The following is a 19,612-nucleotide window of genomic DNA, read 5'->3' on the forward strand; positions in this document are numbered from 1 at the left end:
TTCAAATGTTTAGAGAGCAAGATATTTAAATATTATACGTTTAATTTAACTTGCTAATATAGGATTACTATGAAACTGAAATAGACTTTCTCAAACCTGTTCTTTACCTCTTAAAAAGTTGAGTTAAATAAACATGAACAAAAGACATTTATGAGGCTTTTATAAAAGACTCAATAATTTATTATTGCCTTATAAAAACAACAATTACGTCACAAAAAAAAAGTTCTTAACTGTCTCGAATAACTTATTTAACTATTCGTTCTGCTACAAGTTAATTTATCATGTAAACATATTAAAATTGTTTCGCTTCTTTTTTTTATTCCTTAGTTCTTTTCCGTGTTTTTTTTTTCTATTTTTTATCAAACCTCGAGCGATAAAAATATAAAATTAAATGCTTTCTAGAATTTGTTTTCATTCTAATTACTGACTGTGTTATAAGCCGCAATTAAATTTTTTCCCACGTGAATTACGCGTTTGCATTGAGTTATGACAGCTGTTTTAATTCCTTTTTGAGTAAAAGTAATTTTCACTAATTAAAAAACAATTAAGCACTTTTTTTTAAAAGACTAATCCATTACTTATATTCGTCCTCAACGCAACAGTAATACATAAACACGCTGATCAATATAAAACAGTCTTCGTTCCTTTCTAAAAAATAGTGTTTTGCTTTAAAACTCTCGTACATTGAAATTATCTCAGAAAACACAGAACCAGAGGAAAACTTCACATTGCAAAACATCGTTAGATCAGAAAGAGAAGAAAGGAAGGCACTGTGTTTATAAGGTATTTTCTCTATCCTTTCTGCATGCCTTCGTGGTGTAACGGTAGCGTACTCGGCGCGTATTCGAGAGGTCTACGTTCGAGTCCCGGCGAAGGTACTGCTCATTTTTCATTTCAGCAAAAATATATATATATATATATAATGTTTCTACAGTAGGGCCCGAAGGAAAAAGGTGGTAGATAATGATTCTTCACCACCAGGATTCTCTAATCTCCAGTCGCCTTTTAAAAGAGGGAGTATATAAAGTATTTTCCCCCTCCGTCCAGCATGCTTTCGTCGTGTGACGGTAAGACACTCGACCCGTATTCGAGAGGTCTAGGTTCGGGTCCCGGCAAAGGCATTCCTCAGTTTTCACGTCTCCCGCATTAAAAAACCTGATGAATCCACAGTGGTGCCCGAACTAAAATGTGGTGGACGATAGTTCGTCACCATCCAGATTTGGGGATTTGGTCCCCTAGTTTCCAGTCGCTCTTTAAAAGGGGGGTGTATATAAGGTAATTTCTCTTTCCTGGTCTGCATGCTTTCGTTGCGTAACGGTAGCGCGCTCGGCGCGTATTCGAAAGATTCAGGTTCGAGTCCTAGGAAGGCGTTACTCATTTTTCATGTACTCCTGTTTTAAAATAACGTAATTACTCTACATGTTTGATACATTCGTGCACAAACTTAAGAGAATTTGCACATTGCGTCGAATTTCTGGAAACCTAATTGGCATACTTTAGCTAAACTTGGTATGAATATACATTTATACCAGAAAAAGAGATGTACCATTCAGAAGTCATTTTATGTAGCCATGATTATCAGTAAAGCTCACAGTGCAGACATGTGCAAAATTCAGGTTGTTATACGAACCGAAAATGGGTCTAAAATGGGGTATGGTCCCCTCTAGGGTCTAGGACTTTTCGCCGTCGCCATTTCACAATGGCCGTTTTGCCGTCGGGATGTTTCGCCATCAAACATATTTTTCTTTATATTTTGCCGTATTATACTCGTATTAAATTTATTTAGTTTAATAATTCTGTTTACTTTTTCTATACTTAATAAAGTTTTTCAATTATTTTGTCTAATTTACTTTTTCCTTTATGTATTATTCATGTGTATGTATTGTATGGTGTATTGTCTGTTTTTTTTATTAATTTAAACATATGTCCACAGCACATGTTTACATTTTAGGCACACTGTAATAACATCATAGATCATAGTCTATCTATATAGAAGAGTAAAGAAATTATCGTGTAAATTTTTATTGTAAATAAATTTGTAATTATGTATATTTAATCAATACTGGATTCTTTCCTTTTACTAATAAAGGACCAACTCTTTTCAAAAGTCTCAATTATAACCCGAATTGAGTGAAGATTTTAATCTTGTTCTTCTAATTTTCCATACTTTAGCCAGTATTTAGTTAAGTTTTGGTATACCAATTGAAATCAAGTTCATTAAACTTTTAATATTTTCTTTCATTAAATATAACTTTTAATTAACTTTCTAAAGGAATTTTTGGAAAATTTCTGGGAATTTTTTAAAGGTTTTTTAAGTACTTCGTTTCAAAAAATTTTCGGAAATTTTTCTTTAAAACTTTAATTTTAAAACATTTCAGTTTTTCTTAATTACTTTAATTATTTGCAATTTTCACACAAAAAATTTTTTCACGTAACGTTATTTACAATTTTTACACAATTTTTCAACAGAACACATATTTCACATTACAAACAGTTTACATTTTTTAATTCACAATACCACTTTATTTTCCTTCAAGCAAACTTACATCTCTTGATTGGCTCAGCTACTTAACTCCCTAAATAATTGATAATTACTACCTTTAGGATTTTTAATTTTTAATTTAATTTTATTTTAATATTAATGTTTACAAAATATTTTTAATATAACAAAGATAGCAGCATGACACTCAACTTTACCTACATAAGCGCCATCTATATAATTTGAAGAACACACTTACTTCTCTTTTACAACAATTTTGCAGACCCCAACACTCATATATTGGTAAGTTCGAATCAAAACTTACTATTTACTTGCTTTAAGTATTTTTAAAAAATTTTTATGTACTATTTAATTTTTTTCTAAATATGAAATTATATTTTTAAATATATATTTGGTTTTTAAAAATTGTGAATTAGTTCTTTTTGTTTCTTATTGGTTTATATGTATTATGTCTAGTTCTTTTATAGTTTCTTTTTATTGATATGCATATTCGTGTCGGGGATGTTTCTGTAGACAAGGGTTTCTAAAATACATTGGTTTTTAGATTATTTTTTATTTTTTATAAAAAATTAATTTTTTTAAAAAATGTAATTAAAAAAAAGTTTAATTTAATACTTGACTTTACTTGCTTTTTTCTCAAAAGACTTCATTAGTATTTTCCTTTTAGAACTTTAATTCTTAAATATTAATTTCTAAGGGTACCACTTTATTGGTATTTCTTTTTACTTTTGGTTTTGACTTTTTACCCTTGCCTGCATGAATGACGAAACACGAATTGAATGATTGGAGAGTCAGGTTTGGAGGCAACTTCCCCTTGATAAGTCTGTCTCCTGCCTACTCAACAGTCATTCACTTATGCATTTTTAAAAAATTGTTTGGTTTAATTTTAATTTGCTAAATTAGTGAATTTATTTTCATGGATTGGTTTTGCACTTGATTTGCTTATGCTTCTGAATTTAAATGATATTGTAGATTAGTTCGAGAATTAAATCTTTTATATGTTTGCACATTTTTTTAAATATTTTAAAAAATTATTTTGCCTTTTTTTTTTTTTTTTTTTCTTTATTTTGGCTTTAAATTTGCTTTTTTACTTTTATACGTGTTTGCTTAAATTTAAATTTAAATTTGTTTAAATAGATCATTGTCTAGATATTTTAATTGAAGTTTAGGCTTTTAAATGATTTTATATGTTTTTAAGATAATTTTATCACACATTTGTGAGCTGAGGATTTTATTTTACTTTAGTGTAGTTATTTTGTTCTGCTCTAACCGGGGCTTAAAGTATCAAAGTTAAAATTAATATTGCTGTCGGATCATTATTACTTTTTATTGCATTTTTAACTACAGAACACCTTATTATGCGCGGCCTTGTGTGACCTTCTGCAGGTTGTTTTCCTTTTTAGAATTCCCCAATGGATCTTTGAGGTGCTTAGTTATATTGTTTTATAGTTCGAAGCGAGTTTTATTATGTGACAGAAACTGTCTCTCTGTGAGTGTTTTTGTCTGTGATTGTTTGATTGCGTAAGTGTTTGTTTGTGTTTTGTGTCATTTTCTTATCTTTAGTTTTTCTACTAACCCTTCTTTATTTTTGGTTAGTTATTTTATGTTTTCTGTGATGTTTTATCAGCATGATGTTGAGAGTAAAAGAGAGTTGGAATGCTGATTGTATATTTTAAAGTTCTTTTTGGTTTCTTTATACTAATTTTTGTGTTCTCGGCACTCGGACTTTGGAGACCCGGTTTTAATGTGTGGCTTAGTTGGCTTTTAAATTATTTTTTTCTTTTGCTCAGCTAATGAGAGGAGGAACCACTGGTCTCTGGTTGCAGTCGTTTTGGTTTGGAGGAGGGTTGACCTATTTTTGATCATATGGTTCCGCTGGCACAAGGCGGATTGGGTCTCCCTCGAATAGTTCACTTAATAAAGGTTGCATGCAATATACATAGTTATTTACAAATATGAGATGTAAAGAAATTACACAGAGTTAATTGGAAAATCATGTCAGTAACAAAGAGAACTGGGGCTAATCTTCTGATATAACAGAAGTTATATTATAGATTTAAAAATTATGCGGGTACAATATTTACTTAATTAGCCAAAACATCATAAAAGCAGGAAATTTTCTTTTTTATAAAATCTGAATGGGAAACGGAATGACTTTGGAATCTTGTTAGCACATTACTCTCTTAAAATGAATATGGCATGTGTAACGGTGTATTTTTATAAAACTGTACACAAAAAACATTTTACATATTATTTTATATAAAATGTTTATTAAATTAAATTATTAAACTAAACAGAGTTATTAACTTAAATCAACTTAATATAATACGGCGAGATATAATACAGTCGTGTAAAGAAAAATATGTCTTGACGGCGAAACGGCCCGACGGCGAAATGTCCCAACGACGAATAGTCCCATTCCTCGCTCTAACATCCAGACAGGTCGTGGAGCTTGACGACATATCGGATAGGATGCATCTGAAGAGTCCCTGAGCCGGTCGAACCCACTCCTGCAGTAAGGCGGTTTTAAACTTCGGGATGATTATCGAAAAGGGAAGACGAGACGAAATTTTCCTCCTAAGGGCATCCCAAACATGCTGTATAGGGTTAAGATCAGCAGACCTGGCTAACTAATCCATGCTCCCAATATCTTACCTTTTCAGGTAATCGTCGAACAGCTCAGGCCTATGTGAATGGGCTGTGTCGTTCATTAACAGGAACCTAGAACCAACTGCGCTGAAAACGTTGAACATGGGACTCTAACATGTCATTTCTAACCACATAGCTGTCAGGGAGTCTATATCAAATGCATGCAGTGCTCTGCAACCGTTCAATATAATACCTTCCCATATTATTTACGCCTCTACCACCGTAATGATACTTTTTGTTGATGAAAGAGGTATAGTGTACTGTTCCAGACTCTCTCCAGATACAGGTGCTCAAAGAATCAATGCCCAGCCTGAATCTCGATTGATCTGTAAAACGAACGGTGCTTCACTGAAGTCTTAATTGGAGGCAAGAATGTTGTTAGGCTATTTCTTCGTATTCACTGAATAATTTTATTTAAAAACATGGCGATAAATAAACAGGACGATAATATTTGGCAAAAATTTGAAAAGTGAAACGGACATTTAAAGTTGTTATTGCAAAATGCCCAAACGAAATTAACAGCCCTTCTGGGCAAACAACCTTTGGGCTAAAAAAATAATAAAAGGAATATTTAATAATAATAATGTTAATAAAAGGAATGTTTACTGTATTAGTAAAAGGAATATTTAATCTAATGATAAAAGGAATATTTAATACTTAAATATGCCACAACTTTTTTATGGATTTTTACATTTATTTACAGCATTTGCAGGTTTTTTCACATCTATAATTTTATAAAATTAAAACTTATAAGGTATTTCTCCCGCCTTCCTAGCGTCCCTTCATGGTGTAGTGGTTCTGCACGCTGGGCCGGTATTTTAGAGGTCCGTGGTTCGATTCCCGAAGAAGGCAGTTGATAATTTTTCATCATTCCTGCTTCCAAAAAATACCTATAGTCTATGTCTCTACAGTGGCGCCCGAACTAATGAGGATTATCCACATCCAGTATTTGGTGATTGGGTCCCCTAAAAACCCTAATCGCCCTTTAAAAGGGGGAGTATATAAGGTATTTCTCCCGCCTACCTAGCGTGCCTTCGTGGTGTAGTGATTCTGCACGCTGGACCTGTATTCCAGAGGTCCATGGTTCGATTCCTGGCGAAGGCAGTTGCTAATTTTTCATCTTTCCTGCTTGCAAAAAGTACCTAACTAAATACTAAATACGTAACTACAAACTAAATACGTAAGTTTTATATAGCCGCTGTTGTGAGCTAAAGGGTAAATTTCTTCTACGGAGTTAATTGTAATTTTAAGGTACTGTTGGTTTTTATTTCGAGTACGTATATGTGTTATTTGTGGCTATTTATAATACGCAAGCAATAAACAGCTGTTGTAGGTTTTCTTTAAATCGCTAATGTATAATATTTTTTTTTATGGTATGCCACGTTTAACCAAATGTAAATTTCTCTGAATTAAAAGAAATTGTTGATGAAATCAGAAAATATCTATTCCTTGTTTATCAAACAGTCGCAAATTCCACACAAAATAAACATCTGTATACTTTTAATTCAATTTTCCCGTAATGTTATTTACCAAAAAAGCAAAACTCCACGATGACTGCAAACAAAACAAATTCCACTTCAAAATTATCTGCGCCTAATCAGCTGCATTTTACTCCTTCTTTTTATTCCCTATTCAATTCTGAAATTGAACCAATCAAAGTAAAGCTCAGAACCCACAGCTACTTCTAAATGGTTTTTAAAAAAGTGAAAAAAGTACCGAACCGAAGAGTCTGTTCCAGTGAACAAAGCAAGAAGGGAAATAAAGGGAAGAATTTATAAAAGAGGACTAAATTAAGAGAGAGGAGGAGTCGGGAGTTAAAAGAGACAAGGTAATCCAGAGGAAAAAGATTAAATTCTAATCACTTTGCTTGATAAATAGAAGCCAGCAAATTTCTCTTATGAACTTTCTTTTATTTCAGAGAGCTCAGGATGTGAGCCATATTTCAAGTTCTTCAGGGATTTTATATGCATTGTTAGAAAAGGAAGTGGGTGGTTATTATCCCGGAATTGGAAATGGTGCTATTTTATTGTTTTGGATAACTATTCTGTTATGAAATTTGAAGCAGCTAATAAGGATTTCTTCAATTCACCTTAAAGAGGAAAGATTTCTGATTTATTCTGCATAGAGAAATTAATAGTTCTTTTGTTAATGAATGAATTTAATACGAAAATTTTTCTTTGAATGAATGTGAATACATTTCTTCGTTCAAAAAATATTTATGAGTGATCAAAAGTGCAAAATCACAATTTCATTGTTTTTGCTTTTTGTTAAGCAGAATAAAATATGATTTATAAAGAACTTTTCTTTTGTTCTTTTCCACATTAATCATGATGTATTCCTTATATTTTAATTCAATCTTTATAAAGCTTTAGAAGAGTAGACTGAACAAGGTCCTTAACAGATTCCTAAATTAAATTATAATTTCTTTTAAAGTTTGTATTACTTGATGTTAAGAGATTTTTTAACTTTTTAATTAATTTTAATTATTTTAATTGTTTATACCTGAAAACAAATATTGTTATTTTGAAGACTTACAGAAAATCACATTCAGATAAAATAGGAAGTGTTGCCATGCGACTCTTCAAAATTAATATAATTGACTGATTATTCACGAAGACGGTATATAGTAGTTACCATCGTATCCTCCATATAAAAACGTTTCTAAAAACATCTCAAATTTTTAGAAGTTTATATAATATGATAATGTACCAACAAACACTTATCAGTATTAAGAAAATTAATTACAATTATCTGATCGCAATTTGGTACGACAAAAGAGAAATTTGAACTAACTTTCAGGTATGAAACTATTAAAGCCAGATTGAACCAGAGTGATAAAACCAGATTGGAAGTTTTTGTTTAACATTGTGTATTGTCACATAAGGGCTACACAAAGCAGCTATGGTGTAAAATAAAGTATATATAGACATATTCTCAAAATATTCTGTGGGATTAATCGCTTCATACCATAACTATAATGTCCAAGAAGCTTAGAAGGAAATTCTATAGCGCAAGTTTAGAAACAGCTTTAGAAATTTGCTATATATTCCCATAAAAGGTATTGGACATTTTTTTCTCTCTGCTTTGTTTTTAATTCCTTCTACGAAGTAAAGGAAGTATTATAATCGAGAAAAATATCATGTATCGTATTTCATCTAAAATATCCATTCTGACCGCTTTTGAATCCATCTGAACTGAACGATGTACTTGCGTAAAATCTGTATGTATGGACAGAATAAGGTCCACGTTTCCAAAATGGATTGGAAATGGACTTAAAATGGAAACAGAAGACAATTTTTTCGTGACGTCTGTACGTACGTATGTATATATCAAGCATACTCAAAATCGAGTAGCCTCAGAATGGTGAAATTTTGTATATGGGACTGCTGTAACATGTAGTTGTGCAAATTTGGTTGCAATCGGCCGTACCAAAAGTAAATAAATATGTATATATAGAGAGAGTTCAGAGTGGATATATATATATATATATATATATATATATATATATGCACTCTGAACTCAGTTTCTCTTACTCTTATATGTTGGTAAATTGTGCAATTTTTGCTTTAAAAGTGATTGAATTATGTTGTTCTTATGCTTATGTTAAGGTTTCTTGCCTTTAGTTAATATGCCTGCAATAGTTGTAGAAATATCAACAATAAGTGCGACTAAGCCAAACAGAGCAGCCATTTGTTTACATTTGATACTTAGAAGAATAGTAAATTAAATCAGTTTCTGCACCTTCAGTGTCTTTTTGTCGAGCAGGAGCAAATGAAAACTTTCAGTTTTTTGCACCGAAAAATCTGCCTTCTTGCCTGTTGGCCGAATTGCTTGTTTTTGTGTAGGAAGTGTAATTTTAATTGTAAAAACTGTGTTTATAGCGGTTTTAACTACATTTTGTGTTTTATATTTTTCAACAACATGTTTCAATTTTTAATGAAGATGTTTTGAGTTTTTATATATTTTTGCCTTGCCGTGAAGTGAGAATTGAATTTATTGAATGAGAAATATATCCCTAATGGAACTCGAAGAAATACGTTTGAATGAAATGTGTATAATGCAGCAAAAATATTTGTATAATTTAATAGGCCGTACAAGGAAGTCATCTGGATTCGGCATGAGATTTTTGTGATTAGGCATTGGTTTGAAACCATAATGCTCTTAAACACACCACACTGAATCTTTTTATGTACCACATAAGATGTGATAAACCTCACACTGGATGCGATCCACATACAGTAGTTAGGAGCTTTTACTATATTTTCTGAGATAGAATATGTCCACAGATATATCCATAGTGTCCATATATCCATAGTTCATATGCCCATAGTGTCCATAGATGTGCATAGTGTCCATATATCCATATTCCGTATGCCCATAGTGTCTATAGATGTCCATATATCCATAGTCCATATGCCCATAGTGTCCATAGATGTCCACATATCCATAGTCCATATTATACTCCAGGACCACGTATCTTTAGCGGTTCGTGACAACTGCAAATTCAGCAAGCTTTTGTTTTGCGGTTCATCTGTTGTATCAGGTTAGTTTTATGCTGGCGTTGTTGCAAAATAAACCACAACATCTGTCGAAACATACGGAAAGCAAAACTCATGTGCCACTGCTGGAGTACTTGTTACGGAATATTGAGAAAAGAATTTATTAGAAACAGCTACTCTTCAGCTACTTAACACTGAAAGGGTCTCTTCCTTGAGCGATCGCCGTATCTCCAGCCTATTTAAATTTCTTCATCATCTTTCTTAATACAGATCTTGTCGTGGCCCATTCTGACAGTGATTTTGAACAACGATATTTAAAAAGCCCTAGTGGAATAGTTTTTGACACAATAATCTGAGGTTCAATTGTTGAAAGCAATTGTTGAAAAACGTTTAGTTCGAGTCCCACGTTGGACCGCTTGTTAAATCCCTGGCAATCGTCTTTTGTACTGGATAGGATATCCATTTGACAGTCTCGGCACCAGGGAATAAAAAACACTAGAACCCGAGAGAAAACTGTTTATACGATTAGACCGAGAGAAAGTGACGTCAGTCCTAGAGCCGTTGTCCCTAGTATCTCGGTAGTGCAGGGGGGCTGGGTAATGTCCTTGGTGGACGAGGAGCCCGGGTAGTACTAATGAAAGCATTATTGACGACCAATCAGATTTGCAGGTGAATTGGTCACGCCTCACAAGTAGCACCGAGGAACTGGGAGCGGTGACCATTCAGACACGGTTAAGTGAGAAAATTAAGAAGTCCTTAAGGATCCGGTGTTGGACTAGGATGCCCGGCAAAGTTGAATAGTAGTATCTCCAAGGTGAGTTTTGGTTGGACTACCATCCCTTATCTAACATTTTGGCTCTCAGTTGATATCTCCAGACCGTGTAGTTACATTCAATTGCAAAGGCCCGTAAAAAGTGTATTATCATCTCCTTAATGTAAGCTTATACTCTAAATTTCATTGCTGCATTTTAATCAAATTGGGTTACAAAACCTCTAAACATAGAAACGTTAATTATACCCACCCTATATGTACTAATTTTACTGAATTATTTCTTGTGAGTTTATGTGTTTGCTTTCAGTAATTATTGCCTCAAATCTCGAAACGTTTATTTTAATCTCTGCTTAATAACTTATAAAACATTTACTTTGTTAAAGACATATTTAACCTTTCAAAATGAGATTTCATTAAAGATCTTACAACCAACACCCATTACATTTTTGTTGAATAAAATAATACTGCATATTTCATGTCTGCACTGATATGGTGCCTGGAATAGATATAGCAAATCCTTCGGGCAATAAAGCAAAGCCTTGAACTAATTATAAACATCGTAATTAAAAATGGTTTAATTCCTAAAAGAGATTATAAATCAAAGAATAAAGCATTGAGAAAGGAAAAAAAACTGGCTAAACGATCTATTCAATTCAGACGATAATTCCAAATGGCTCTACATCCTTAGTTAATTACCAGCAGAAACAGACAACACTAGAAACGGATACCAAGCGATAATAATGGCTTTTCGTCTGAAGTGGGAGTTTGAGGTGACTGAATTTGATTCGCACTATCCGTTGATGATAGGTCTCTACACGGCATTATTCAAGAGGCGAATCTGTAGCCCCTTCTGTTCAGACGATTTATTTCTTCTAGATTTAAGAATAGGAAATAGGAGCTGAGTTGTTATGCTGCTGCTGAGATGTTACATTTAATTCCCGGAGAAAGAGATTAAAGAAATATTCTATCCAAAATGCCATCATTAAAATTGAAATTACTCTAATAAAAATAAATATAAGGAAATTACCAAATTCGATATTACGTGTCTTATGTTTTACATCGCTTAAGGTAGTTTAAATGAATCTTCAAGATATCTTTTAGTTCTTATTAAGTTTCATAAGAAGGAAATAAATTTGAGTAATTTGTGTTCCTTATTTTTGTGCTTAAGCATGTTAGAAATATATTTCTTTCAAGACAGTGGATTATATATTTATGTTTTTTTAAATACTGCCAATTATACATATGAGTAAAATATAAGTACTTAAATGAAAGATTTTCAGTCTGAATTAACATGAGATAATTTGCTGAAATTTCAATGTCACTTAAGTATACTAAATGCTGACAAGCTCAACAGCAATAATTATAATTTAAATGAAAACTTTTTTATCTTAATGTTCATTAATAACTAATAAACAAAGCTCGATTAACAAAATTAGTATTCAGATAAAATTTATTCTGAAAAAATGCAAGTAACAAACAGTTCTTTTAAATATTCAAAGATGCCGTTGTTATATTAAAGGATTTTTCTGTTTATGTCTGCTTAATTAAAATTCAAAATAAGTAGTTTTCTCTTTCTGATTTTTTACATTTTATCCTCTGTATGTTTTTTATACTAGCATTTTAGCTTGGTATCTCAGCTTCCGGAACTTTATTTTCGGAATAATTCTTACTTAAGGACATCATAAATGCGAAATTTATTTTAGGTTTCCCTTTTGAGCTTTTTGAGATAAATTCCTAATTTCAAGAGTTACATATTATATACATAAAGGAAGATAAATATTTGTTTCCAAATTTTATATGTACTAAAATTTGGCTCATTTTAATGTTGTTGGTTAAATATTTTTCGATTTAATAGCTATCAGTAATTATTTTATATGAAATGTACATGAAAGTTTACTATATCTCTCTTCTAAACATTATCCTATAATACTCCTCCCTCATAGTAAGAAATAGCTTTCATTTCAGCCGCTCACTCACAAGTTTGACCATGTCTTCGTCGAATTAATGAGAACAATTCAAAAATTGTTCTCCATATTCATAGAAATTTCTCTTTTTGCACCCTCTTACAAAATATCACTAAATTTTATTCCTTTTCCAGCCTTAATATTATTCCGCAATGTCTTAAAAAAACATGATTTGCACACATGACATAAATAACGATTTTGATGTTAAAATTAAGGACTATTGTTAGCCGAAATCATGGCTAACGGCAACGCCCGTCAGATCTAAAGATAGATCGCGAAAGTACCTTCATGAATTACTTAATTACTGAGAGTAATTACTCAAATTTAATTTAAGGGGAAGCATAAAAAACGGCATGAGTACCCGGTTTCTGTTTTAATTACCGAGATGAAAATTTGTAATGAATTATTATACTAGGCTCAAGTAATTACGCTAGTTCTGGGATTTCGGGGTGTGGAATTTCTCACATTTTGGCGAAAAGCATTTTCAATCAAGTACCGCTTTTGTTACAACATTGTTTGATTCTGAGTAATAAATTAGTTGATAGAAAATTACTGAATGGAAATTCGTTTAATTTTTTTTTTTTTTTTTTTTTTTTTTTTTTTTTTGTATATTACTAAGTACAAAATAAGTAGCAAAGTAACTAAAAGGAAAAGTTAAACTCAGAGCTATAAAATATTTATTAAAATAAAATATAAATTTAGAAATTACACTCTATTGATAATTGTAATTGGTTTTATGTCACAACGATATTGATGCATTGTTTAGATATAAAACATACCCTGATGAAATTTGATGCAATAATTCTTACAATGATGCACCATGTTACAGAATAATCCAATTTAAAATAAGGGTAAATTTCATAACAGCTGTGTTGGTATTCTGGACGAAAAGAAAGATGTAATGATAAATATGAAAAACCTGTACCTGCAGATTAAAATCTAAATTTAAAAATATACAATTATGTCTCAAAAAGTTAAAAACGTTTCACAAAATCAGTTACGTTAGGAGGAGTTAGTTTGGATTAAGCTCATTTATTTTATATTCTGTATTTAATTTAGTTCGAGTGATTGTTTTGGTATCTCGTAAAGCAATGGATATTTTTGTATGTTTTAAGTTTTCAGTTCACGTTCAAGTTAAATATCATGTCGATGTATTAACAAATACTATTATTTAAAGGCTATTTTAAGGTGCAAATATGCCGAAACCGCTTGCGTGTGAGAGTATGCAAAAATATTGGTGTAGCGTCTCATTATGTTACTGCTGTTCTCTTGCCCATGAATTTCATAAAATAATGGCTGCCAGATCCTCAGGGAGGTTACGGAGTGAAATAATTATATTAGCTAATATATTATAACGGCAGAGCTGAAATGTTCTTGCTTAATCGGATGTTAAATATAAAAAAAATTAGGAATTCCAAAAAATAATCGATTACGATTCTAATGATTATAATTAGATGTGAAATAAAGAAAGCATTATGAATTTTCAAAAACAAACGATTACTCAAAATTTAATTAAAACGGAGTGAAATAATAGTATTAACTAATATATTATAACGACAAAGCTGAAACGTTCTTGCTTAATCGGATGTTAAATATAAACAAAACATTAGGAATTCCTAAAAATTATCGATTACGATTATGATGATTATAATCAGACGTTAAATAAAGAAAGCATTATGAATTTTCAAAAATAATCGATTACGCAAAATGTAATTAAAACGGAGTGAAATAATAGTATTAGCTAATATATTATAACGGCGGAGATGAAACGTTCCTACTTAATCGGATGTTAAATATAAAAAAAAAACATTAGGAATTTCTAAAAATAATCGATTACGATTATGATGATTATAATCAGACGTTAAGTAAAGAAAGCATTATGAATTTTCAAAAATAAACGATTACGCAAAATTTAATTAAAACGGAGTGAAATAATAGTATTAGCTAATATATTATAACGGCAGAACTGAAACGTTCTTGCTTAATCGGATGTTAAATATAAACAAAACATTAGGAATTTCGAAAAATAATCGATTACGATTATGATGATTATAATCAGACGTTAAGTAAAGAAAACATTATGAATTTTCAAAAATAATCGATTACGCAAAATTTAATTAAAACGGAGTGAAATAATAGTATTAGCTAATATATTATAACGGCAGAGCTGAAATGTTCTTGCTTAATCGGATGTTAAATATAAACAAAACATTAGGAATTCCTAAAAATAATAGATTACGATTATGATGATTATAATCAGACGTTAAGTAAAGAAAGCATTATGAATTTTACGCTAAATTTAATTAAAGCGGAGTATTAGCTAATATATTATAACGGCAGAGCTGAAACGTTCTTGCTTAATCGGATGTTAAATATAAAACATTAGGAATTTCGAAAAATAATCGATTACGATTATGATGATTATAATCAGACGTTAAGTAAAGAAAGCATTATGAATTTTCAAAAAAATCGATTACGCAAAATTTAATTAAAACGGAGTGAAATAATAGTATTAGCTAATATAGTATTATAACGGCAGAGCTGAAATGTTCTTGCTTAATCGGATGTTAAATATAAACAAAACATTAGGAATTCCTAAAAATAATAGATTACGATTATGATGATTATAATCAGACGTTAAACAAGAAAGCGTTATGAATTTTGAAAAATAATCGATTACGCAAAATTTAATTAAAACTGAGTGAAATAAGAATTGCTTAATAAATACAGAAAATGATGTTTAATAAATTTCAAAACGAAAACCAAATTTAAAAATAAAATAATTATATGATTTTGTAATGTTCCAACCTATAATTTACAGCTAAATGTGTGGAATCTTGAGAACTGGTAAGCGAATAATCGTTTTAGTGCAGTAGATAGAGAACAGAACTCAATAAGGGTTAAATACCCTTTATTTCTCAAAATGAAAATCTAACAGTTAACTCCTTCTCGGAGCTTACAGCAAACCCTACACTAGAGCTTGAACTCAGGAATACTAAACTCCTTCTCGGAGCTTACAGCAAACCCTACACTAGAGCAGGAACTCAGGAATAAATAAAAGTTAACTAAACCTAACCAAAAAATATAGCCGAAGCTATCAAGATTCTGCAAGAGTTGGCCCCTTAACGCTAACTAAACGGCGAAGCTGTCTAGAGCCTGAGATACGGCACGTAGCAATAGCTTTAAAGAGAGTAGCCTCGCGCTGGTCAGAATCTCTGGCTCTCTAACGAAGTCAGTAGAACTTCAAAGTTAAATACTTTCTCCTACTTCATTTGCATTTAACCGCGATTCTGAATACACGTTCTGGTAGGCAATTGTAATCTGAAATTTGGAGAGATAGGATAGTGGCTTTAGCTGAAAATAACTGTTAAAGAAATTAAGATAAACCTTACAACTTCTTTATGTTAGTCCTAAGCACCCAATAAATATGGTATTAAGAGCAACTGTAATTTTTCAGTCTTGCGGTCAAGAAGTCATATAATTATTTTTTCATACAATTTAAAGCGAATCAAGCAAATGGAATTAACCTTCAGATTAATTTAAAATTTTTACTTTAGCTACGATTTTATGATTTATTATACTAGTCTGCGTATTATTACAATGCTCTGGTCGCGTTTTCTCTAAGATAAGGAAACTTTGGATACTTTTAATCGCATATCCTGGCCTAGGAAACAACAAAGAAAAAGGGCCTTCGAGCTAACTTTAATGATATCGTCTCTTTTCATTGTTATTACCAAAGTCCTAGTGAGGTAATAAAAAACTGTACTGCTACGAATTCTTGATACGTATTCGCAGTGAAACTCCTTCCAGCAGAAACGACTCCAAAGTTAAGTTACGGTACTATCTATTAACATCTTTTCCACATATGTTCCTCCATTATATCTTAGAAAACAGTTCTTATCGTTCAGGCAGAGTCCAACATCAAAACCTTCACTCTGCTTTTTTGTGCGATGGAGTACAAAAAGGTGGAAGGACGATGGAGTCTGCCTTTGTACTGCTCAAACTACATTTCAAAGATATCCTACATATTGACATGCACGCTGCTTCTCGTTGTCCAGTCTCGGCTGGAATAAAACATGTGTATTTTCTAGCACATGTGCTGGTATTTTAGCACTTTTGTCTACATTTTTCAAGTTTTCTCAATGTTAACAATCCTGCTCGCTACAGAAATTTGAATGTATTTTAGTTGTATTGAACAATGTATTAGCTTTCACTCCTCGCAAAGGATAAGGTATATGAATTAGTATTTCTCACATCAACAAAATGCTAAAATACAGTTGACAGTTACGAGCAGAATCTGGACACCCGTGCGGCTTACTTATTACTATTCGGGTCTAGTCCAGGTTCCACAACTATCCGGGACAACACCTCATGGACCCTATACATGGACCCTATAGGGGAATACATTGATCCTGTATACATGCTTACATAGTCATAATATATGCTTACATAGTTATATAGTTCATAGTACATGCTTATATACAAGTAGTTCATAATACATAGATCTTTCATAATACGTGCTTACATAGTTCATACATGTACATGCTTACATAATTCAAACTTGCTTGCATAGTTCATACTTGCTTACATAGTTCATAATATATTGAGCCTGTCACATAATGCATACATAGTTCATAGCAATTTTCATTGGCCATAATACATACATGTTTCATAATATATACAGTGGGCCTCAATACATACATGTTTCATAATATATACAATTAAAAAAAGAGAGAGAAGAGAAATTGACAGGGAACTATTCCAGACTGCCCAAATCTGTTCCCAATTTCTCCAGTTTCTGCATTATCTTGTATATTTTGATGCGAAATGCTGCCTGTTTGATCATATAACGCTTATGAGAAATTGCCTGTTCCGGAAGCTGCACATATGCTGCTAAAATACACGAAACCATCAATGTTAATAGCCAGTCACTGCCCAAGCGATGTTGGCCATTGCCCACTTACCAGCCATTGCCCAAGCGATGTTGGCCATTGCCCACTTACCAGCCATTGCCCAAGCGATGTTTGCCATTGCCTAATTACCAGCCATTGCCCAAGCGATGTTGGCCATTGCCCACTTACCAGCCATTGCCAGAGCAAAGTTGGCCATTGCCCAAGCGATGATGAAATTTTATTACACAAAATACACAAAAATCAAAGTTATAGTACTCTACTAGTCATACTAAATCAAGAAAATACGAACTCTGATGAAATGCAGCATTATATGATGAAATTTCGGATACACGCCAAAAGATGGCGTTCTATTTATGTACGTTATAGCACAAGAAATCCATCGGCTTGATGCTATAGAATTTTGATCAGGTGGTTTCAGGGCTAGACCATCGGGAGTGAAAGGCTTAGAACAGCAGTCATGAAACAGAGTTAAAAACCAATTCATTAAAAATGTTTTAGCTCTTCTGCTGTTATAGTTTGATTCTGCACATTCTTTGATAAACCCAGAATAAGCAGATCTTAATTATTAGCTAGTCCCCTCAAAAATGACTAGTCTGGCACTATTATCTAGTCCCGCCTATGACTCTGGATTTTGGAGGGCCCCACCATCATCCTGTAATCTGGTTTTCTGTCATGCATGAACAGAAAATGATCTCTGACTGCACATGGTAACATGCTGTTTGTCTGGACATATGCTGGAGCATAAGATGCTGGACACAAAATGCTGGATATAACATCCTGGAGCATGACATGGATCATAACATGCTGCTTTCTAGACAGCAGAGTATTTTAATCGGAACGTAGAGTTAAAAACGGTTGCACTAATACTTTACAATAAATAAGATTTACATTTTCTGAACAAAAATTTGTTCATTTTGGGCTTTAAGAATATAAGTGATGAACATCAGTTGCTCCGTTTGTAAATCCTTTAACTCGTCTCTATAACATCATAATCGGGAGAATGCTCAAAGTCAATCCTCATCTGAATGGGTAGAAAGAAAATCCCTGTTATGAGATGTTCTTTCATATCCCACTTAATTATAGGTGGTTTAAAGTTAATTTCATGCGATGGCGAGTCTGAATCTATAGGTTACCTTTGCAGATAAATTTTATATAACATAAATCATTAAATGTGTCAAAATCTAAATGACCATATTCTTCAGCTACACTTTTATCAAATGTTATATTAACAACTAAATATTGCATTTTTCTAAATTAAAATCATAGTGCTGAAATGTAAATACAGTTACAGCGAATATTAGATTTTTTTCCTCAAAACGTATTTTTTAATAAAAGGCAGTAAACTCTTTCAAAACAGTTTTCCGCTTAAGATGTTTCTCCACAAAATTTCATATAGCTTCATATTTTGATAATGTTGAATTTTGATAATGGAATAACGGGTCCCGTTGACTGAACCTGCGTCGAAGATGTGAAGGTCTGTACGACTACGAAGCATGATGCCTCCCCAAACGAGAACACCGCCACCTCCATACCTGTCCCTTTCAATGATGTTCGAGGGATGATTGCGGCTTCCCCGCTCTCTCCAGATGAGTATGCGATGAGAATCGCTACTCAGACTGAATCTGCTCTCATCTGTAAAGAGTACTCGTCCCCATTCATTGTCTCTCCAATTCCGGTGTTCCCGGCACCACAGAGAACGCCTTCTCCGATGGGCAGGCGTTAGAGGTACACACTGTACAGGGCGTCGTGCAAACAGACCACCACCGTGCAGTCTTCTGGCCACGGTAAAACGCGATATCGGTCGTCCAGTCGCCTGTGTCGTGTGTCTAGCGATTTCTCCCGCTGTCTGCCGCCTGTTTCGTCTGGCCTGTAAGGCAATATACCGGTCATCTGCGGGTGTGGTTCCTCATGGACGACCGCTACTAAACCCCCGGATAGCTGTTCCTGTAGTTTGAAATTGTCTCCAAAGTCGTGAAACGATGCTGTGAGCAATTCCGAACTCTGCAGCCACACTTGTCACACTGCGGCCTTCCTCCAACTTCCCAATGATTCGACCTCGGGTAAAAGTATCCAGATGTCGTCTAACAGATTGATTATTCGCCATTTCTCGCTGAGGCTGCAACTCGGTGTGATTTTAACTGCTATACGGCGTGCAATCTCTTTGCCAGAAATACTGATCTTACACCGACAACATGCTTTATTCTACTCAGACACTCCCCCATTACGTCTACCTGCATATCTGCGCATGTGCTACCGTACATCACCTTACTTAATCTCCTGATTGGTCTTTCTGTCCGCTCTGCCTCTTCGTTCAG

General features: G+C 32.9%; 1 protein-coding gene and 1 non-coding gene across 3 annotated transcripts in view; both read left to right on the forward strand.

Moving 5' to 3' along the window:
- The window catches only part of LOC118183673 (carbonic anhydrase-related protein 10-like), a 1,099,923-nt gene that overhangs the window by 780,068 nt on the left and 300,243 nt on the right, over positions 1-19,612 (forward strand). The gene's annotated exons all lie outside the window — the stretch shown is intronic.
- TRNAT-UGU (transfer RNA threonine (anticodon UGU)) lies at positions 6,180-6,253 on the forward strand. Its single transcript has one exon. It is a non-coding gene; the product is annotated as a tRNA-Thr (tRNA).

This window comes from Stegodyphus dumicola, chromosome 11 (genome assembly GCF_044657685.1).
Source record: "Stegodyphus dumicola isolate Sdum_Otavi_A_Nest chromosome 11, ASM4465768v1".
In the NCBI taxonomy this organism is placed as follows: Eukaryota; Metazoa; Arthropoda; class Arachnida; order Araneae; family Eresidae; genus Stegodyphus; species Stegodyphus dumicola.